Source organism: Mastigoproctus giganteus, chromosome 8 (genome assembly GCF_048544385.1).
Source record: "Mastigoproctus giganteus isolate SK-2022 chromosome 8, ASM4854438v1, whole genome shotgun sequence".
NCBI classification, from domain to species: domain Eukaryota; kingdom Metazoa; phylum Arthropoda; class Arachnida; order Uropygi; family Thelyphonidae; genus Mastigoproctus; species Mastigoproctus giganteus.
The window spans coordinates 39,668,495-39,692,890 of NC_143582.1; positions in this window are offsets into that span (position 1 = coordinate 39,668,495).

Here is a 24,396-nt window from a genome sequence, read left to right on the forward strand (position 1 = left end):
TGGCAAAGTCAAGCAAATAATAAACTTCTTGAAATCAAGAGAGAACCCAAGCAATGGCAATCCAGTCTGAGACGAAACAGAAAAGAAGAAACCATCCTAGCCAGATTACGCATTGGTCATACATTCCTCACTCATAGCTACCTACTAACAAAAAATGATCCTCCGCAATGCAGCAACTGCTTATGTTTATTAACAGTAAAACATATCATCCTGGAATGCCCGCTATATCTGCAAGAACGGAAATCTGCTTTCTTCTCTCATTTTCATAACTCCAGCCAGTTATCATTACAGAATGTTCTAGGAGATCGTGAGGACATGAATGACATTTTTCTCTTTCTAAAATTGATAAATAAATATCACAATATATGAACCATATCACGTGTAAGACAAACTAAGAAGATATTAGACAGTAATCAGTGCATTATAGCCTAAGTTGCTGATGCACCAACAAATTTAACAACAACAACAACAACATTGCACTGTCCACCCATGTCAACTGGATGCACTGTCTTAGATTTTATGTGTTTCTTAAATAACAGCATAACCACTTCTCCCTTCCTGCCAATATATAAAAGGGACTCAAAACTATTAGCCAATAACGATCAAAATCAATAGCATAGCAAAAATACTAGATACAGTTGTTCAAGTAAACGTTCTGCATACTTCAATCCAATTCTGACTCCAGATCAACATGGCTTTCGTCCCGGAGGGACCGTGGTCACTAACTTGGCTGCCTTTGGAAATTTACTTCCATGGAAATAGATCGTGGCAACTGGGTCGATGTTATTTACACGGACCTGTCTAGAGCTTTGACACAGTTCATCATAATCTAGTGGAGATGGGGGAAATCCCCGGTGCCGTCAGGCAACTAACATAGTTCATCATAATCTGTTAAAACTCAAACTCTTCAGCTACGGCGTTTGTAGTCAACTGTTGGATTGGTTATACATGTATGTTACAGATATTTACATCAAACAATTATTTATAATGGAAATACATCGAGCATATTATCGTTTCCTGCAGGAGTTCACCATGGATCATCATTATGTCCTCTTCTTTTCAATGTGTATGCTAACAATCTGACAAATATACTTAGACCAGAAAGTAAATCTTTTGTTACTGTATATGCTGATGACATTAAACTTTATAAATCCTGTAACTCACTTACTGACGGCATTAAATCCGATCGAACATATGTTAGACGGCCTTGAGTGCCGCATTGCAGGCCGACAGCCAACTCCTCGGTAACTTGGTGAGCTAAGGTCTGCGCTGGTGGAAGAATGGGATTTATTGCTACAGAATCTTATAGAAACCCTTATATTGAGCATGATTCACCGCTGTTAGGCCTGTTTAGTTGTTGGAGGAGATCATACGCCGTAATGATGTCATTTGACCATATTTTTGAGCATCTTATATCGAATTGTTTAATGTGACCTTTTTGGTAATTCTTATACAACACCTCTAAATGTCCCTTATGCCTGACCGAAGTTTCTCGCTGTCTCCTCATTTCATCGTTATTCTATGGTACACAACCACACCAAATATTGCCCTGCTCCATCGGAAGTTACACGAGTTACACCACGTTTTTACGTGTTCTGTTAAATTTATCAAGAAGTGTATACTCCTGCTTTTAATTAGAGAAACAATTATTTATTTTTTCCCAAGTATCGAACCGACTACGGAAAAAATATCTCAGTTTTCTTTTTATTAAATATTTTAAATATTAACAGTTTTGAAACTTTCAGTTCATTTATTCAATCTATCTCCATGTACATTTTCCGATATTTGGAATGTATAGCAATCATCCAGATGGTTACAAAAACTGTGTACTACACAATTAATATGAATCTGAATAGTAGGGCAACTTAACTGTTTGAATTACAGTGGATGCCATTTATTGTGGCATCCACTGTAATTCAGTGGATGCCACAATGGGAAACAAGAATGCAGTTGTTCATCGTAAATTTATTGATGCAGAGCAGAAATGTGAACAGAAAGAAAACATTAAAATCAAGCAATATAAAACTTTAATTTGACTGTCCACTATTTCTTTGTGAAATAGTGGACAGTTGTAGATGTCTAAAAACGTTTTTGGACATCTACAACAACCATTAAAAACAAATAAAGATATTAAAACCAAGAATTATCAGTAGTTAAAGCTTTACTGAAAACAGTCAGATTAGTAGAAGTACAGATCCAGAACTTTCTTTCACGGAGTAACGACACCAACAACCATACGAACTGTATAAAGCAACATCAGTAACTGTCCACGCAACGTGTCGGAGTTCAAGAACAAATCGGAATTTTACGTATTCACTTTCACTGCACATGCATAAACCGCGATACGGAAAAAAAGCGATAACAAAAACTGGAGCGCTCTGATCGGGAGTAGTAGCAGCAGCAGGGTTTTTAGGAGCATCAGCAACTATGATCATATTGCTCCGTGTATACTTTCCGAAAATTGCGTGTGTTCTGAGGTAGATTTTCTGTTTACTGGATGAAAAACCCGAGTTTCTGGGAGAAAAAACCATGCTATCCTCGCCTGAGACCAACTAATTCAACCACGTTGTGAAAAAGGCCCATAAAATTCCTCCCGTCATCGACAGGACTCAGGTCTTTTCCACCCGGTGTGGGGAGGAGGGCGATCCTACCAACTGCCCTACCCAAGGTCGCTCTGATCGGGACTTCATAAAAGTGATAACATTAAACGAATGATAACATTAACCGTGTTTACAATGCGTCGTACACTGGGCTACCAATTGTCAACTTAGGGACGTTTGATTCCTGAGAAAAGCATGCACTGAGATTTTCTCTATATGATCTGCCACTGTTATTTCCCTTTGAAGCTATCCTATTTCGGGTGCTCATCTTTTAGTATACGCTTCGAAGTAACTTTTAAACTAACCGCTGAGCAAAATTTTAAACTAAAATATTTAATATTTCGCGCGCGCACACACACACACACACATACACAATTTTCTGTAATCAGAGCGGTGTTCCATAATTTTTGAGATGGTATTACCTATCCATGAACAAAATGAGTAAAAGTCGACTAATCGGCACAGAAATTCTCAAAACACACTATACCAGTCTAATATTAATTGCGTGCACGTTACTATCAGAGATCAAGTCATCCTCACTGTATAAATATATACAACCTAGTAACGAAGAGAAGAAAAACATTGTGGAAAAAGTCTGTCAATGAGGAAAGCAGTTTTTACTTTCCCACGATTTCATTATGCAATCACACCGTAGAAAGGTCAGCGAATAATGCGCGCAAATCTTAGGTCACACCTTTCACACAAAGATATAACAATTACATTAGACACGCAAAAAGAGACAGAAAGAAAAATTATTAAAGAGAAAACTAGTTCTGTTGTACGAGTGGGATAGGTGTAGATAGCAAGGTTTATCCGCCACCCCTTCGAAAATCGGGATTTTAGCCCAGCAAAATAGGCAAATCGATCAAAGAACAAGCACTTTATGGACAAAATACAAATGGAAAGATAAGATAGCTCTTGGGCGGCTCTAATATGACAGTTTCTTCTTTCTTCGTACGAGTGAGAAGGATACTAGCAGCCAGCACAGACCTCAAGATCATACAAAATAAATTTAATCACAGCCGTTTAGCTTGGACAGAGTCCCAGAGACTGCAGCAAGCATCGTTCATTGTTGGTACTTTTTTAGTAAATAATCAACAACTAATAATATTCCTTCACAATCCCAAAAGGTCGTAGCCATAATATTGCCTATTGGGAAGGAGGGATGATGCTATGTACTGTAGTTCGATTATTTTGATTGAATTTTCGTCTCGGGGTTCCAGTGATGATCGCTTGTCTCACTGCCACCAGTAACAATCCGAGAAATGGTTTTCTGAATCGGTAATGAAAAGCGCCAAAAGCTCATGATCCAAAACGAAATTGACGATCACGTACTTTTTGGAGTCAGTCTTGGATATAATACAGGAGCTTAACGCTATTTCACACTCCTTGCCCGTCGCAGGAAGAACCGTCCCAGCTACTCAGATGCTTTCGCAGCAGTAATACGAACAGGTGTCAACCCAAACCCTCCGAATGGTCTTCACAGACATGGACTTTATGTGAGATGTCCAATGATGTGCATTCCCATGAGTGCCTGACATCGTAGGATCAGAAGAATGTACGCACTTGAACGTTGTAATTGGAGTATCGGGAATGGTTCCATGTTCCCTTCACGAATAAATCCAAACACGCTGCACTTCCCGTCCTGACACTATTTTATGGCGAATAGCCATACACGTTTCCTAAGGACAATACCCCCATTTGACATCGCAATACAATATGGAAAGTGCAATACCCCCCCCCCCCCGTTCCGTAAAATTTAATGCGTGACGACCTGGATTGAAGTGAACACACAACTGCGAACATTTCCACCAAAATTTCAAGGACGCATATGTCACAATTCCAGGGAATATCGATAGGACAACCCTTCCTCGGATGAGAAAATCTGGTACTTCGCAGCACTTGCAAGAAAGTTGCCATTTTCACTATATCAAAAAGTTGTTTGCAGCACACCATGACTTACAACCTTGTCTGAGGCAAACCATCTGGGCAAGAGGTGTGAACAGAACTAATAAAAGTTCCTCCCATCGACACTGAACACGAAACAAGTCCTTTACCACAGGGTTTGGAGGACAGCAATCAAAACACCGTCCAACTGCGCACGTATGTGCATGTCAATGCCAGCTGCTGCACGCGTCAATTGCTTACTGGACTTGCCTTGACAGCTACTCTGTTGGTCGTTTTCACTGCATGCAAAGAAATGTTCACAGGTCTTCAAAGAGCCTAGATAAGGGCATGGTGACGGAATTGTCTGCCATAGTAGAGAGGCAAGAAGAGAGTGAGAGAGTTACAGAATTTAATAGTGTAAATTTATATCATATACACTCAGTTATTACCAAATTGTAACCATCCCATCCGTAATACACAAAACCGCACATCTCGCAGTATAAAAAGCCGAATAGTTTCGTACGCTAGAGCAGTTTTAGTTTGCATCTGTTCGTGCAAATCAAAGTACAAAGTAACAGTTATGGGAAGTAGTAAAGATATCACGTAGTTTCAAAAGGACATGATTGGGGGAGCTCGTGCTTCGGGTGCTTGCATATCGGAAACGGCACGCCTTGTCTGTGCTCACGAGGAACGGTATCAAACAGGTCAACACCTCCCTCCAACAGAACTACAAAGGATTACGAAAGGTGGACGTTCGTTGTGAGCGAAGGGTGCAGATATTATACAGGCTCAAAGGCAGGTCACTATGCGACATTTGACATCGCAATATAATATGGGAAGTTCAAGAACAATATCGTAAATGACGATGCGCCGCACACGACGTATGGGGTTCCACATCAAACGACCCAAAAGACACCCTCTTCTCACCGCTGATCATAGTCGAGGACGAATGCCGTGGTGTCAACAAACTATTATTTTTTCGTCACCCGAATAATTAAATTCATCTGCCGTGCATTGTGTATTATGTCTGCAAATTGCGTGTGTTCTATGGTTGATCTGTCTGTTTTGCTGGGCGAAAAACCCGAGTTACTGGGGGAGGGGGGGAACCTTACTATCTACACCTGAGACCGACTAACTCAGCCGCGGAGTGAAAAAGCCAATTAGAGTTCCTCGTGTCATCGACGGGATTCGAACCCGGGCGTTTTCCATCCGGTGTGGGGAGGACGGTGACGATACCACTGTGCTACTCGCGCTGACTTCTGTGGTGTCAACAACACGTTAGTTGGACATGGAGGACTGGAAACGAGTGTGATGGTCGGTTCAAATACTTGTTGCAGCACGCGGACAGACGCCTTCGTGTGTGGTGCAAGCAACACGAGTACATGGATCCATCGTGCATGGTCCTCACTATCAAGGCAGGTGGTTGTTTCTTAACATAGGACATGTTTTGCTGGAAAGAACTAGGATTCCTGGTGTGTGTGTGGACCAACGTTTCAGTGGTGAGGTCTACTAGCAGCTCCTTCGTGCATGGTGGGGATCTGTAGCATGGCTGCAGATTCCTATTGACGTTTTGAGACAACTAGTGGAGTCAATTTCTAGGTGAATAGCGGCTGTTATCCTTGCGAACGGTGACCTAACACGGTATTAGGTAGGTAGTCATAATTTAGTGATTACTGACTGTAGTTGGTTGTGGAGAGGAGAGAAAAGACAGCCTGCTGAACAACAGCTTCAAGCATGGAACACTCAGCTATGGGTAATCAGCTGATGTCCCGTGGCAAACCATGTGGAATATCAGCTTTAATCTTGGTGGTTGCTATTCTGCACAAACGATAATGCGTCCATTCCATCTTAGGCAGAGGGAGCGGAACAGTTCACGTCCGCACTAGTCTTTCTGAATGCTCTCCTTTTGGGAACCCATTGAGGGTACCCATTTCATTGCATGCATTACTGGTAGCTATAGATATATAAGTTTTATCGGCCTATTGTATTTGATGTCATTTGCTTTAAATGCTGTATGTTAATGCTAGTGCTTTAGCATAATGTATGTTAATCTATGTTAACATAATGCATGTTAATGCTAGCGCTTTAATATACATTTTAATTAAGGACGGTTTGAGCTTTAAATGATTATAGAGTTGCCAAGTGTCTCCGATTCAAAGGTGTGATCTTCAAGTGTTCAGCCAGCCTCCGAGGAGACAATATAACTAGAAACACTTCCAGCAGTCCTGGCCAAAAGCGTGTTCAACCGGGTCTGTCGAACAGGGCCCCGCGCTCAAATAGTCAGAACAACGTTGTTGACTAATGTGTTAAATATTATTCGTACTTAAAATTTTGTACAGTATAATATAAAATTATTTAATATTTCTTAGTTACTGTAATTAGCGTTTCTTGAATATTACATTTGATAAATGAATATTATCATTAAACAAATAATAATAATAACAGATTGTCTTTAAATGAGGTATATTCTTGACATTTCTGCGATAGCAAACAATACAGTTGGGTGACAGTCTCGCCATCTGGTGTGTGAAAATGTAGCATGCGCAAATTTTCAAAATGAAGTTTGAATTTTACAAGCAGAATTCTCGTTTTGGAGCTCATTGTTTCCTTTCAGTTTCCACGCGACACTTGTTTACTTATGTGGACGACATAAAAGAAAAAGAGAACTACGCATTCAATATAATTATCCGTATAGGCCGAGTATTGGCTAAATAAAAAGTTTAAGAAAAGTGGCCGTTCACGGAAACATTTTATATCTAAAGAAAACTATGACTAGTGAGTCTTAACCTTTCTAACGCTGTAAAATACCTTAATATTGAAAAACTCCGTTTCTCCTGACAAGATTGCCACTTCTTTTGCCATTTGCCACTCCTTGTCTTGTTTTATTGAAGCCGAGAATCATCCCCATGTCAAAGCCCTCTGCCTCAGAGTGAAGAAGACGAAATCGTGTTACCCAGAAACTCCATTGCCCAAAGACCTCCTAGCTGAAGTTTCCAGCAGAACGTAATAAGACGAGAGTGATATAGTGGCCGTTCCAAGTACAGTTGGACCAAATAATTTACTATACTGATAAGTTTTACTTACTTTTACCCTCTTTTATTTAGCACATAAGCATCCTTCCTCATTAGTACATTTATTGTTGTAACACGTCATGATACATTACCTTACAAATTAGAGTTTAACTTGTCTAGTTAATCTATTAGTGTTAATGTGATTACACAAACCCAGATTGTTACACAAGGTTTTAGTACAGTACCTGTACTAAAATAAACTCATGTAAGAGGAGGATCGTAAACTAGAGTACGAGCAAGATGCTACATAAGGATACACGAAGATCATAAACATTTCACTAAACCCATATCACCTGCTAGAGACATATAAAGGTATCATCTCTATTTATGTTAGTGTGAGAAAAAGACATTCTGTCTATATATCTTTGTGAGTGTAATTTTTTTTTTTTTTTTTGTTAGCGCATATGGGAGGTGCATTATGGCCACTTCTGTGGCCGTAATGCACCTCCGAAAGTTTTTGCATTTTACTCTGATCCAAGCCTGACGCGGAATTCGAACCCGCGACCTTTGGGTTTCCACGCATGCACTTTACCCACCTAGCTAGCCGGGTCGACTTTTGAATGTAATAACAAATAAATTATGTTTTGTGTAAGTACCCTTGCCTCTTACTTGTCCGCTTGCTACACGTTATCCTTAGCACAAGTTTTATAGTAAAGGAACTATTATTGCGGCATTCCAAGATCTGACTATAACAGATGGGGTCTTGGAGTGAACACAACACTGATCCAAGCTGCAAGTTCTATTTACTACGACACTGACTAGATCTTTAAGGCACAGAGATCATTGTCCTATCATAAAAATCACTAGACAATCGCATAAGTTGATTAGCGCTTTCTGGGACAGCTTTTATTAAGGTTTAGTAACATCCAAACCATTCCCGGAACTTAGGCAGGGCACAACACATTTTAAGTAATTCTGATTATTAAAGCCCAGCCCATCGTAACAATGATGCTCAGATTGCAGCTCCAATGTAACGGTTGAAGCTATCAATGTTTCACGGGTTGGGTCACGTTAGCGTTTCCAGATTTACCAACAGAACGTCATGGAGGAATATGTCAAGACGCCTTTTTTGAGCAATTTTGTGTATAACCTCGAGCGATTGTTCACGAAGACCATCGAGTGAATCAAATTAGGTTACACTGTCCATACAGGTTGCAGATTATATTGAAAAGAACTGACGAACTGGCATTATTGTGCATTACGGACATGAAATTTAGTTACACAAATACAAAGTTATGAAATTTGGCAGACACAAGGAAAATTTAAGATTGTAGACTAACTCAAAACCCTTACACATAAATATCTTAACATTTCCACTTAAACATAATTAGTGACAAATGGGCCTGGAGTACTGGGGTCCATAGTTTAACAGATATTTATTTAAAGTATACCCAGTAAAATAAAATAAAATAAAATATTTCCAGAAGCTTTCGGAACTCGTGTCCCTTTCTCAACTGACAGAATTTTTAAATACATTACAAGCAAACTGTGGCACGTTACTCATTCGTCATTGTTGTAGCACGGACGTGTGCTGCCTTGCGCCAGTGATCATCCATCAATAAAACGGTTGTCTCCAGGATTGGATGTATACGCATGCCTTTCTGGCGATTTAATGCCTTAGGGTTGTTCATTATGTTTAGTGACTCTAGCCATAGGCGGTGGCGAAAGTGTCGCGCGTGGTCCACTATCTCAAAGTCGCGCTTGGGGTCAAGATCGTGGTTGGTAGCCCAAAAATGTTCTGCAAGCGCGGACTGGTCAGTTTCGGCAAGCCGGATTGCTCTGTCGTGTTCCGTGAGGCGATCCTGGAGACGTCTCGATGTCTCACCTACGTAGCAACTGTTACAGGCCCTACAGGTGATACGGTACACTACATTGCTGCGTAAGACAGGTGTGACAGGGGTCTTCACACTGGAGACAAGTGAACGTAGGTTCCTACCTGGTAATTGTACACATTTTTATGTTGTAACTTCTCAGGATCTTCGAGATATGAACTGTATGTAACACGTATGAACTGTCCAAACACATCGCGAGCCTCCTCTCGCCTCTTATAGGTAATACATCTCACACCGTTAAAAACAGCAGTGAATTCATTAACACCATTAAGGACATTTCAATCCCTGATAACTCTGTCATGGCATCATTTGACGTGGTTTCTTTATTCACCTCGATTCCCGTCCAACAGGCCGTGCACTGCGCCAGAAGGCTCCTTGAGAGCGACTTAAGCCTCCAATCCAGGACGTCACTATCCACTGATGACATCTGTACCGCCCTCAACCTATGCCTCTCTAGCAGCATCTTCACCTTTGAAGACTCACTCTACAAACAAGTACATGGCACTGCTATGGGTGCCCCTGTCAGTTCCGTAGTAGCTAACATCGCCATGGAAGATCTGGAGAAGCAGATACACCAGAACCCACCTACACCTATTACAACGTGGTGTAGATATGTCGACGATATTTTTACCATAATACCACGTGGTTCTGAAACGGTACTACTAGAATACCTCAACTCTCTATCCAATTTCATCAAGTTTACCGTAGAATCAGAGGTGGACGGTTCGCTCCCGTTTCTGGACGTGCTAGTGCATCGCGTAGGCCCACATCTAGAGACCTCAGTATACCGCAAACCCATGTGGTGCGGTCAATTCACCAACTACGGGTCCGGCCACGCTCCAAGCCATCTCAATAGCACTGCCCGCACCCTGTTCTCCAGGGCCTGGAGCCATTCCAGCACCGACACAATTAGACGTAACGAGATCTCCCGTGTGAAGGCGGACTTAACCAGATGCGGTTATCCATCCCATGTACTAAACAGATGCTTGTTACAGGCACAAGAGCTTACTTCCAACCCAAGACCTCCGAAGCAAGTCGGCATATCATCCGCCTACATTCCGTACTATCCAGGAGTGTCAGGACGTATCTCGAAGATCCTGAGAAGTTACAACATAAAATGTGTACAATTACCAGGTAGGAACCTACGTTCACTTGTCTCCAGTGTGAAGACCCCTGTCACACCTGTCTTACGCAGCAATGTAGTGTACCGTATCACCTGTAGGGCCTGTAACAGTTGCTACGTAGGTGAGACATCGAGACGTCTCCAGGATCGCCTCACGGAACACGACAGAGCAATCCGGCTTGCCGAAACTGACCAGTCCGCGCTTGCAGAACATTTTTGGGCTACCAACCACGATCTTGACCCCAAGCGCGACTTTGAGATAGTGGACCACGCGCGACACTTTCGCCACCGCCTATGGCTAGAGTCACTAAACATAATGAACAACCCTAAGGCATTAAATCGCCAGAAAGGCATGCGTATACATCCAATCCTGGAGACAACCGTTTTATTGATGGATGATCACTGGCGCAAGGCAGCACACGTCCGTGCTACAACAATGACGAATGAGTAACGTGCCACAGTTTGCTTGTAATGTATTTAAAAATTCTGTCAGTTGAGAAAGGGACACGAGTTCCGAAAGCTTCTGGAAATATTTTATTTTATTTTATTTTACTGGGTATACTTTAAATAAATATCTGTTAAACATAATTATTTTCCTCTGCACAGTGTTTACCTAGGGGAGACTGCAAAAATTAAGAGTTCCACTAAAAACGATATACCCACGAATGGAGGAATCTGACTATTAAAAATAAAAGAACGACTGAATCTACTTGCCTAATCTGTAAACTGGAAACTAAACCCACAATACAGGTGATGCATGCGTTTCCAGTTAAGTTCAGGTAGTTATTATGCGTTATTGTGCCTGCATCTGATCTGCTAAACCGATGCTTGCATTCCTCGAGGAAAAATTCTTGCCTCACTAATTTATCCTGAAATGGTCACCCACAGACCAAACTCGATCTAAGGACCCAGTACAGATTGTAAGAGTATAATTACTTTTTATTTATTTCTATATTTTTTTATATGGGTGAACGTCTAAGATCAGTTTTGACCTCTTTGTGGTTAGATGTGGGCCACCCCATGATAAACTTTTCTGCCTCTTTCTCATTAAATTTCTATCAATTAAAATCAGGAAATCTCGTCCGCTGATAAAATATCAGTTCATCCACATTAAAAATCCAAACACTATAACAGTTTACTTCTACGCGTACTGACATCCGTTATTAAGGCACACTTCGATTATTTGGATGAAAACTGCATAAACCCATAATGAAAAATTTGGCTGTTGAATACAGAATTGTATTCAACAGAATTGTTGCAATTTTCTGGTACGCATTCCAAATCTCTCATTTATTTTGATTTGAACTACACTCCCCCACCCCCCACACAAAAAAGCTTGCTAATCATAATGATACAGATCATGGGCGGAGAACATTTTTTGGTTAGGCACTAAAAGAAATAAAATTCTGATGTTGTGGGCCGCATGAGTTCTCTGGGAAAAGAGGGAAAGGGCCGGACTAAGGCGATTACCATTGATCTAGAAGCCCAAGCAACCTTATGTTTAGAGGTCTTAAATATAGGCGAGAAGGCCCAAGATTATCTAAATCCAGCATTGGTTGTGGCTTGGAAAGGGAATATAAAATTCTATGGACAATACACTGAAATTGTCATTTTGTCGTTGGAAGAAGGACGATAAATCATCCAATCTAAAAGGATCACTCATAAACAGCGATGTATAATGTTAGCTCATCAAAAATTGATATTTATTCGTTATGTTTATATAATAAGGAAATATAAATTTTTGATTTTTTTAAGAAATATCAATTTTTAACCAAAAATAATGGTTTTTTTCACAAAATAACGAGTGATGGAATATAGGTATCTGACATCAAACTGCATATTAAATACTTATTTAATTCACATATCTATATATAGGGATATTAAGAAAATATACCAGTTATTAAAGTGCATTTTGATCGAATGCGCTTTATTTTTGAACTAAAGGAACTCCGATAATACAGTATTATATCGAAAATTTGCAATATGATACGTATTCTGTTCACTAGATGGCACAACTATCGCCAATAAAGTAAATACAGTACTGTATTTTCTTATTGCTTATTATTATTATTATTGTGGAAGGAAGCCTGAGGCTTATGCTGCACCAGCCAAAAAAAATTCCTGAGTGACCCTGAGAGAGAGAGAGAGAGAGAGAGAGAGAGAGAGAGAGAGAGAGAGAGAGAGAGAGAGAGAAGTAGAAAGGAATCACCAAGAAAGAGAAGAATGATGATATCCAGCTCAGGACCCTGGGTGTGCTAAGCCCATACTCACCAGATGGGAGTCTGGTGAGTACGGGCTTAGTCCCTGGGGTTCAAATTATTGCATAAATATAAATAAGATTATATTAAATACTCATAGGGTTAAACAGGCCAGGGATTTCACGGTGTTGGAGATGGTAAACAGATAAATAAAATTAAATTAAGATGAATTAATAAAATAACTGATGAGAGAATATATATAAAAAACGAAGTAATTTATTTATTAATCAATCAATAAATAAATTAATTAATTGTCTCCAAGTACAGAAACCGCAGTGAAAGTATGTTAACCAGAGCAAAGATCTGTAGCACAGAGATTTGAAGATAGCGATCCGTGGCATAGATAACTTCACGCTATAGTCAGATGCCCACATTTCGGCATCTTAAGTCAGTGCTGGATTGATAATGTGAAACAAGTATCTCGTTGCTGGAAGTTATTTTGGCATACAAAACTTTTTTTCTTTTTTTTTGTTTCGCATATCGAAGAGGGCACATCTTACAGCGAAGAGTGCGTTCAGCTGGGGATGAAAGCTGCTTTCTGTCGAAGCCTATGATCCTTTCCACCCGGTGTTCTCCACAGTCCGGGTGGAAAAGATTCGAATTTGAATCCTGTCGATGACTTGAGGGAGTCTCTGTTACTCACCTTTTCACAACGTGGCTGAGTTAGTCGGTCTCAAGAGAGGTTGGCATGGTTTTTTCTCCCAGACAGCATTTCCATCTAGCAAACGGGAAAATCGACCATAAAACGCATGCAATTTCCAGAAATTATATACACTGAGTGATCACTGAATTATGACCACCCCCTATGAAAACTGAATGCGACCCGTTGACCACGTGAGGTACGAGGGTGTGCAGTTAGTCGACCTAGTAGCATAGATAAGGTTTCAGTGATTCAGGAGGCAGTAAAATTCCGAGCGTGATGGGTAAAAGGAAGGATTTATCGGACTTTGATAAAGGACAGATTGTGGGTGCTCGACGAGCTGGTGTCTCGATTTTCCAAACGGCTGAACTGGTGGTGTGTTCGAGAGCGTCCGTAGTTAAAGTGTACCAGGACTGACGTCAAAATGGTCAAACAATGACCCGACGGCAAACTGCAAAAGTCAGCGAAAGGTTTATGTTAGAGGTTAGCGCCGGGTCCGACGACTCGTACAGGCGAACAGGCGCAGCACTGTTGAAGAGTTGACTACCCAATACAACACGGGCCAACCCGGAACAATATCTGCCATGACCATGCGTCACACGCTCGCACGTATGGGTTATACCAATAGACGACCCCTACGGCATCCTCTCCTAACCAAGGTTCATCAGCGTAAAGCTCTTTACACCAGACTCACCTGGTGCAAAGAGCATGAAAGTTGGACGTTAGAAGACTGGAAGAAAGAGTGCTGGTCGGATGAGTCACGTTATTTACTCTTCACCGTGGATGATCGTGTACGGATTTGGCGTCAACAACATGAGGCTCTTGATCCATCATGCATCGTATCAAAAGTGCAGGCCGGTTGTATTGTGTGGGGCATGTTTCACTGGCAGGAATTTGGACCCCTCGTGCATGTGGAACAGCGTATCACTGGTCTGCTATCGTCAACTGCTTGCTCACTCTGTACACTCCGCTATGTTACACTTTTTCCCGAATGGCGATGGTGTCTTCCAAGATGACAATGCGCCAAGCCATCGGGCACTTGTTGTGCAGGAATGGTTTGAGGAACACAGTTCTGACTTCCAGCATATCGATTGGCCTCCAAACTCCACCGATATCAATTCCATAGAGCACTTGTGGGACACTATGGAAAGGCATATCAGGCATCTGGACACACCAATCACCTCCATACGTGCATTGCTGATCGCATTACACACAGCTTGGTTGGCCATACCTCCCGAACACTTCTGACACCTTGTTGAATCAATGCCACGTCGGATAGCTGCTGTACTGAGGGTAAAAGGAGGACCTACGAAGTATTAGGTAGATGGTCATAATTCAGTGATCACTCAGTGTATATATACATATACAGTATACGGCGTTATATAAATTATATATAATATGCCTAGACATTATGATTAAAGAGCCTATGCGCTCCGGATTCATTACTACTAAAATTAAAATTAAAATTAAAATTAAAATCCCATTAAACCTGTTACAATCTATATTTGTATCCGTTTCGCTCTGAGCAACCGTAATTTTAATTTTAATTTTAGTAGTATGCCTAGACATTATATAAATGTGCCTAAAAGTGTACAACAAACCAAAAAAGGATGTATTCTTCGGTTGGTTTGCTGTTTGCTGAAACAAAAATTAGAGTTTCCGGGAGAAAAAACCATATCACTTCGTCTGAGACCCACTAACTCAGCCACGTTGTGAAAAAAGCCCATAAAAATTCTTTGCGTCACTGAAAGGAATGGAACCCAAGCCTTTCCCACCCGGTGTGGAAGATTGGTGATTATAACCAATGTGCTATTGTTGATGATGACAGAAATCTGTTAACAATCCTTAAGGTGTTAATCTCCATCGATTGGGTTAGATAAAAGTAAAAAGCTTTAGATCATCTGCATAGCATATGAAATTATTACGGCTAATGAATAGCAGTAAAATCGCAATAAACAGTTAGTCCTGTCGAGATTCCTCATTGTGGAATCCCAACGCTGACAGCATAAGTATAGGTTTTAATTTCAGCAGTCATATGGAGGATTCTTCTTTAGGGAAGGGAAGCCAAAAAGGTAAAAACACAGTTCTGACATGAACTACACTTCCCCCCCCCCCCGCGCACACATAAATTCGATCTAGAATGCTGTGAAGAAGACTTTTTCTAACAGCAAGACAGGATCCTACGATGTTCTGTCATCAACGGTCTCTTGAGGTTGCTGCGGCCACAGGCGAACATTTCTAATCGGACTGCGTTAAGAAGGCTCAATTCAAGTGGACTCTACGCAAGGAAGCCAGTAGTTTGCATCGCATTAACCCCAAACCACCGCAGAGCTTGTCGAAACTGGTACCATGAACATATGACTTGGAGCCCTGACAAATGAGGTACAGTTTTGTTCTCTGATGAGTCCCGTTTTAGCCTACAGATTCTAGATGTTATTTCATCTGGAGGCAACGAAGAATGCAGTACCCTCCCTCTAACATCAGGAGAAAGGGACACTTACGGTTGAGGCGGTGTTCTCGTGCAGGGTGGATTAATGATCAACGGCCGCACCCCTCTTCATGTTTTTGATAGGGTACTGTAACTGCTCAGAGCTACCGAGAACAAATCTTGGAACCCTAAGTGCGAATTTTTAGGGGTGCTGTTGGCACAGATTTTCTTTTCATGCATGACAACACCACTGCACATAGAGCTAAAATGGTGGAGGAATGTCTTGAAACTGGAGATATCAACGTTGATATCACCATCACCAAACTTAAATTCGCTGGTACATGTGTGGGACGTTCCTGGGCACCGCGTTGCACACCGACAGGTAATTCCTCAGTCACTTGGTGAGCTAAGGTCTGTGCTGATGGAAGAATGGGATTTGTTACCACAGAATGTTATAGTCATTCTTATATCGAGCATGGTTTACAGCTGTCGGGGCTGTTTAGCCGTTGGAGGGGATCATACGCAGTATATGTGACCATATTTTCTAGCATCTTTTATCGACTTTTGTAATGTGACCTCTTGGATAATTCTTATACAACCCCTATAAATGTCCCTTATACCTATCCGAAGTTTCTCGCTGTCTCTTCATTTCATCATCATTTTATGGTACACCACCATACCAAATTATGTCTCGCTTCATTGCAAGTTGCACGAGTTACACCACATTTTCTACGTATTCTGTTAATTTTGTCGGGCAATGCAGTTCGGCCGCTGGATCAAGTGCTGTGGGAAGACTCCCGCTTTCCAAGTAAATAGTTTTTGTCTCTGTCAATGGTTTTGTTCAGATATGTTGTGATAACTATAGCTTTATCCCTTGAATAAAGATCTTCAGAAGGCGCTTTAATTTTGGGAGTCACTTATTTTTCCAAAGGAGTGGAGGTATTGCTTGCTGCTTATTGGAAAACGCTTAATGTTGCTGTGAAGCCCATCAAGCACAGCTCCACCTAGAGGCAGTATCAGTTTAAGAGGTATATGTTTCTGCAAAGAAGTTCAACTTGAATATAACGTGGTGGATGGCGACTGAAGGCATCTCATGGGAAAACAGAGTCAGCACAGGCGCCAATTATTGCGATCTAGAATGCTGTGCTGAAGATGGTTTTTTCCCTTCCCCAGTGATGATTCTACAGGATTCGGAGTGTAGGAATATAACTGGTTTGTAATCAGACATGAAGATCGTCACCGGTCTGTGGGGGTTTTTGGAGTGGCAAAACATTTATGTATCACCTTCTATATTCCCCCTCCTCCCACACTAGGGGATATAGAAAAGTTCTGGAGGTGATACATAAATGTGGTAAAATACAGTACACTACGAAAAAAAAAACTTACTAAGAAAGGAAATATTTCTTACACATTTTACTAGTTTTGAATTTATTTTATTATTTTTTTTAATATAAAATTGGTTGAAACCCAAGGACCATTTCAGTTGGAAGGGACAGGGGCTTCTATAATTTACTTACACTGAAAGGGCAGAATTCATGGGATACCTGGTTCTTGGGCACCGCGACGCTGTCACCCCTCTCGCTGGTGGACGAACCAACCGTTTGGTAAGTATATAGGTACACTGCATCACTGCATTCATGTAGACGGTAATTCGAAGTCAGTATGGATAAACTTATATATAGTTCACCGACTTTGAAAGAGGGATGATAGTGGGTCCCAACGCATGAGTCACTCTATCACGGAGGTGGTACAGAAATTGCACTATCCCCGTTCGACAGTATCAGGAGTATATATATTACGCCATTTCCGTAATAACATCTCATCGTGGATAGCGCTGTGGGCAGAGAAAAGTGCTGAATGAACGTGGCCGTCGACGTCTGTCTTGCATCGTTTCAGCCAACTGGAGAGAGAGAGACAGTAGCACAAATCACCACCGACTTCAACGAAGGAGGTGCCAGAAACGTCTCCACCAAGATCATCAAGAAATCATTAGCCGCAATAGGTTATGGGGGTCGCCGACCCACCAGAGTTCCATTGCTAACACCACGACAAAGGGCTCTACGCCTCAACTGGGTGAAATAACACCGGCACTGGACTTTGGATTCGAGACGGGTTTCCTGGTCCGATGAGTCCCATTTCCAGATATTTCGAGTGGACGGGAGGGTGCATATCTGGCGAAAACCGCACGAAGCTATGCACCCTTTGTCAACAAGGAACTGTTCAGGCAGGTGGACGATCGGTAACGGTCTGGGCCGTGATCAACTGACACACACAAGTTGTGACCACTGGTACGTCTAGATGCATCTCTGAAAGGTCCAGGCTACGTGTCCATCCATCCTTGCAGACTATCTACATCGCTTCATAGTCATCGTGCACCCATAGGGCAATGGACACTTTCAGCAGGACAATGCGCCTTCCCGCAGAGCCGTGGTGACCTGAACGAAGAGCATTCCGCAGATTTTACCACCATGGAATGGCCTCCCCGTTCACCAGATACGAACCCTGTGGAGCAATCTTTGGGATGCTGTGGAATGGTCTGTTCGAGCTTTGGATCTTCCATCCAGAAATGCGACGGAATTATGGAAGCGGTGCAGCAAGCATGGATGGAGATACCCGTGGAATGCTTTCGGGAAATAATGAACTCAATGCCTTGCCATGTGACTGCCCTTATCCGGGCAAAAGGTGGGCCTACCCGTTACTAGGCAGGTATCCCATGATTTCTGTCCACTCAGTGTAAAAATTGGACAAAATTACTTATATTGCAAATAAAAACGAAAAATAAAATAAATAAAGACAACATACAAAAGAAATATATAAAAAACCAGGCAACATACAGCAGAGATAGAAAAACCAAGCAACGTTACAGTAGAAACTTGCTCGCATGTATTAATGCCACATACAAATTAATGCCACATACGTGATATGCATGATCCCAAAATGAAAATAATTCCAATAATCTAGGGAAGAATTGTCAAAGTGTTCACGGGTTGCACAAGTGGTTCTGAGGACCTTGCACCGCAGTAGTTTGCACAATGGTGTGATACTGCTGAAAGAAATACATTTCCTTCATCATAAAAATACCAGGATCTCATGATCAGGGACAATTATGCAGGCATCGTACAATTTATGAATTTCATATAAATTATACAATAATGTACGCTAATCACCTTTATTTATTTACATTTACAGATGTATTGATAAAGGTTTAACACTTTTAACATGTAAAATACGACACTTGAGAACTGCCACTTTCACATATTCCCAAACGTCAGGCCTATCAAGCATGCAGTGTTTTCCACCAGGATTAGAGCATTATGTCATATTGGCCATACTACATGCTGTGCTAAGCACGATCGGGCCACAAAACTATGACCATCCTCGACTCTTTCCCTCACCCCACTAGGACACATTGATTTTGAACGCTTCGTCCTCCTCCCACCTCCACAAAAAAATTCCGATATGCCATTGATTTGTATGGAATTCTCTACTGATTTCTTTTCAGCGTATATATTCAAAGATATAAGTAACAGTACACGAAACATATCCCCCGTACATACCTTGCACACTCACTATATTTTTAAGGTATTTTTAAAACTGCACAAACTATATTGTGTTTTCAATAAAACGTTTTATAAGTTCATAAACCAACTGCATTTTCAAAGGCCCATAAAACGCCTGCCCACAGTATGTGCATAAAGATCGAAAAAAATAAACGAAGGCCCTGAATATAGACTCAAACGTCTCTACCATATTTTCCCATTAATTTCTGAAAATTAAAATTACATATTTGCAGCCTGCTGACATTTAGTAGATACTAAAATTATAAAAGTAAGCTTATATTTAACAATAAAACTGAAATATTGCTTTAAAAAAAACAAATCATCGTATAATCAGAGGTACCGCTTATTAAAAAAAAAAATTCTACAAGTTCTGTAGTTCTTTCATGGGTAATTAAGTATGAACAACCGTGTAGACCATCTCTCTTTACTTTTTATAATTAGAAGGAAAATTCTGCAATAGTCTATGATGAAAAAAGCGCTTCCTACATTTCCGATAGCGGAACTTCGTTAAGTATTTACAACTTTATATCCCAAAATGAGACAAACTATTTTTACGATAAGGGAACACGAAGACAGCAATGTAACGAACATTTTTAAGGGATGTTTCACTGTTTTATCCATTTCTATATCCTCATCTAAATGAGTATAATTATAAAAGAAATTAAAATCTAGTTTTACTTGTATATAGCGCCTAGCATAGTACATTTTTGACAGTACAATTTTTTTTTATTTATGGTATCATCTTTAGCATTCACAGTAACCTAAGATATATGAAGCCTATTTAACTTCAGTCGGCTTAGTCACATTAATCAGGAAAGCGTCAACTGCACACATGAGCAAGCAAACCTCCCTTTTATTATGCTGGCTGTATATTGAATGGAAAACTCAGTCTAAAAAAGTATAAGAAAATCTGCATGAAATGCACGAATAAGTGAGAAATCGTTCATAATATATTGAATATTATGCAGAAATGGCCATTCCATTATCTTTTGTTACATAAATTTGGCCATAAAGGGAACAAATATATTACAGAGCTCGCGCCATCATGCCTAATGGAATTTGGCAAAATAGTTCAGTCTACTTTATGTCCAAGCTGCAATTTAATTCCAAATAAGTCTCACGCACACAACTCCAGCGTTCAGTTATTTCAAGAAAGAAAGTTAATTTGAAATGGGACAATTCACGTCTTTATTATTGAACGTATCAGTTATTAAAGTGCATTTTTATTGGCTGTCTATTGTCTGGTAAAGTACCAATACAGATTTTCTTTTGAAAGCCCAACTCGAGATACAAAAACGCTTAATAAGGAAAAAAATGGTACACTTTTGTGATGCGGGCCTTTGCTCGCCAGCAGAGATAATAAGACCGAGTGTATCATTAGAAGTAACAAAAACATAACAAAGTAACTTTACCTTATCTCTGAAGGATACCAGTCTTGTCTTTGGTTCTGGGAAAAAGAGTTCAGCGAACTAACATAATCATGGTTATTCTGAAGTAATTGCCATGCAACAAGAGCAATATTGACCGGATGTTTCTAGCCATTAAAGGGTTCCTTTGATATATTTCTAAAGAAATTATGGGGGAGGAGAAGAAGGCTTCGAACCAACCTGCGTACCGGCTTTAATTTTGCTGCTTCAGCGCCACTTGGCTGCCTGCACATGCTTACTAGTATTATATGGGAATACGGGATATTAGCAACCAGAAGATTAAGCGTCTACAGTCCATTAAAAAAAAAGATAATAATACTGGAGAATTTATAAATTTAATTCTGACAATGAAAGTGTATATTCTCATACACTTTCATATACACAGTCATATGAATTCTATGTAAATATTCCCAAACTAAGCAAAATTCTGAATTAACAAATTCGGACTCGCTTACTTAATGTAGTTACGTCCAAAAATACCAGATCTAGTTGAGAATTATCATTAATAGCCTACGTTTAAAATAAAAATAATAACTGCATTGTTTTATCATTGGTCATGGTAGAAAAGCACTTCCTCCCACATCAAAGCTGCAAGCAGTCACTAGAAAGAATTCGAGCGGTACAGAAAGGCAAGATTTTTTGAAAAAGTCTTAAGAAACGAGGAAGAGATAGAAATTGGCTATTAATAATTGAGATACAAGGCTTAGGCACTTTTTTGAAAAGAGAAAATTTCGCATTTAAACCAATTTAAGAATAATAATAAACTTTGAGTAAAAAAACAGTTAAAATGCAATTTATAGAGTCAACAAGGAACGGCTTACTAGTTTCAATACAAAAGAGAGAATTAGGACTGGAGGGCAGCAAGAATTACGTAAAGAGAGAACACTAATGGCTTTCCCAATAATTTCTTTGCCATTTTTTAATGAGAGAAACGGATTAGCACACACAAATGCTGACACCAGGGGCCTCAATGAGAACTTTTGGTATTCGACAGAAAAATTTAAGTTATAAGTGAAAGACTGATTGCAATTAAACTTTTTTTTTTTTTTTTCCTTGAAGTTTACTCTGAAGATAGGAAAAACTTTCTTTTTTATTGAGGTGAAACAGAAGATGCTCTAGCATTATAATTACTGCGAACATTTTCAGTTGAGGGAACTTTGGACTTTGGAAACTTATCGACATCGCACATTCGCCCAGGACTGTTTTATTTAGTGTTGTGGTTCCTTTGTCGGCGGCTAAGGGAAATGCCTGTTCTCGAGGAATATTACATAAACGTTGTTAAAATGGATGAGAGAACAGCCAGTTAGTCAAACGATCAATGGGAGAGTACTGCATGCTGTTATTAGTCCAAATTTAACCGCTGATGGTGCATAGTACGTTTAGTGATGAAAATGTATGCGATTAAATCATGATTTTCCTCAAGAAGCAAAGAAGTTCTGAGTAGCCAGATGGTGCGGGAATGAGCCATCTGGTTACCCAGAGGATAATGATTTCTCTATCTAGACTTTGTAGGCATTTGATTTCCATTAATGAACGGTTCCATTTTTAAAAATATCCTTTCGCCATATCATCTCGGAAAAAAAGGTAACTTTTTACATTTATTCATAAAAAATCAGTAATATTATACAAACATTACTTGTTTTAGGCCAATTTATTTTTGAGCGGGAATTGCAGAGGTCGTCGTTTTGTTAACCCCTGGCATTTTGATCGTGATGGGTAATTCTATTTGTTTTTGTGGGTAAAACAATTAGACTTACCCATCATAATCAAGCCAGGGGTTACTGTTAAAAAGAGTATTTAAATACGCATTAAAGTTTTATTGTTTTTTTTGTTTTTTTTATTTTAAAGCAGAAGCAACCTTCCATCTCTCAGTGCACTTTGTATTTTTCATCAGATTGAAAAAGGGACTTTCAAAAATGAAATGAAGTAACACGGCGAAGTAATCAATCAAAGTCCCAACAAAGTTTAATAGGAGCTGAACAATTAAAAAAAAATTAAAAAAAGGTGACAAATTACGAAGATTAGCAGCATTTGTCTAAGAGACTGTAACAGCTCAATGGTAACGTCGTTGATTATTCTTCTTTCCCATTGGGATCAAAGCCTACTGCGAACATTTGTCCATTTTTATTTTTCGCTGATCATTTTAATAAAAAAATTGAAGTCATAACTAAAATTTAACTTCTTCTAGGTCTTTTCTTGTAACAGGCAGCTCTCTCTCCTTAAACTGATTTGTTCACTACTCTTATTAGATGATAAATTAATAAGTGATTTTGTGTATGTTTGCATATAAAAGCACATCTGTTCTTAAGAATTCCTTAAAATACAAAATAATATTTTGTACTTTCGTCTACATTTTGCATTCGTTAATTAACTTTTGAACTTAAGTTCTGAGCGGGAACTTGATCAATATACAATCATATGAATACGCTTCCCAGAACACCAATTATTGAAACCAATTAGTGAAAGCTGTCCTCTCCACTATATTATTCACGTAATATTCGCAAATTCAGCTTTCTGTTTTATCTTACACGATAGACATCACTCTCCGAGTGTACAAGAAAGCGATAACTGGCTCTGATTTCTGATCTCCCGCAGTGGAGCGAAGTACCTGTCCCCTAATGAAGTTCACGTCCGTAACAACTTTTTTTAGCTCAGCATTAACTGCAGACTGTTGTGCTACGGCGCCCAGCAAAGAAACAGTTTCCAGCACACTAATTCGTACGACAGTCCTGAACTATTACTCGTCTTGATTTTATCAATTAATTGTGCTCATAAATCGTCTACCCTGTCTCTGATTCACTTTTTACGCAATGTTGAAACGGATTTTGTCTGCAGTTTCTTTGGGAGCCTGCAACGCATTTCAATGGCCATCGGGGATTTTTCCCTGACCAGCTCGCTTAACTGAGAGAAATATCTTATCGATTACTCTAAACGAGGGGGTTATGATATCTGGAAATGTTTTGTTTTCCTTATTTTATTTATTTATTTATTTTGTAATTCTCTGATCATCGTCCAGTTCCTCTCGCAAACATTCAACTTTAAAACTCCCACTTTACAACGATAGCAACAGTAGAAAGTGGATTCAGATACCGTTATGTATTCATATACGTTCAAATTGAAGTTGCCCATAATTGAAAATACAAGTTTCAGTTGTGAAAAATAAAATATAATGATAAATAAAAGAGGCGTTTAAAAGAGATGACCTACTCGCATACACTCGATCCAAAATATGAGAAACTTAATGTAATTTATATACTGATATAACAGATGCAAAAACATCGAAAAAAAAAAAAAAAAAATAGCGACTATTTGTGTTTATTTTACCTGGCCCTGATCGAGTATAACGAAATATTGTATTAAAACCGGAAAAGTGAATGATTGGGCTTTTCGAATTTTTTTTCAAAAGGACATATGGTGGATATTTCCTTTGTCAAATATTTTTTGTTACGCTTGATCATGGCCGAGTCAGATAATACACGGTGGCTAAAAAGTCCATTACCCATTTGAAATGACTAACTTTTTAGTTTTTAATGAGGCCAAAACTGTGCACATGACTGACTTTGTTGAAAA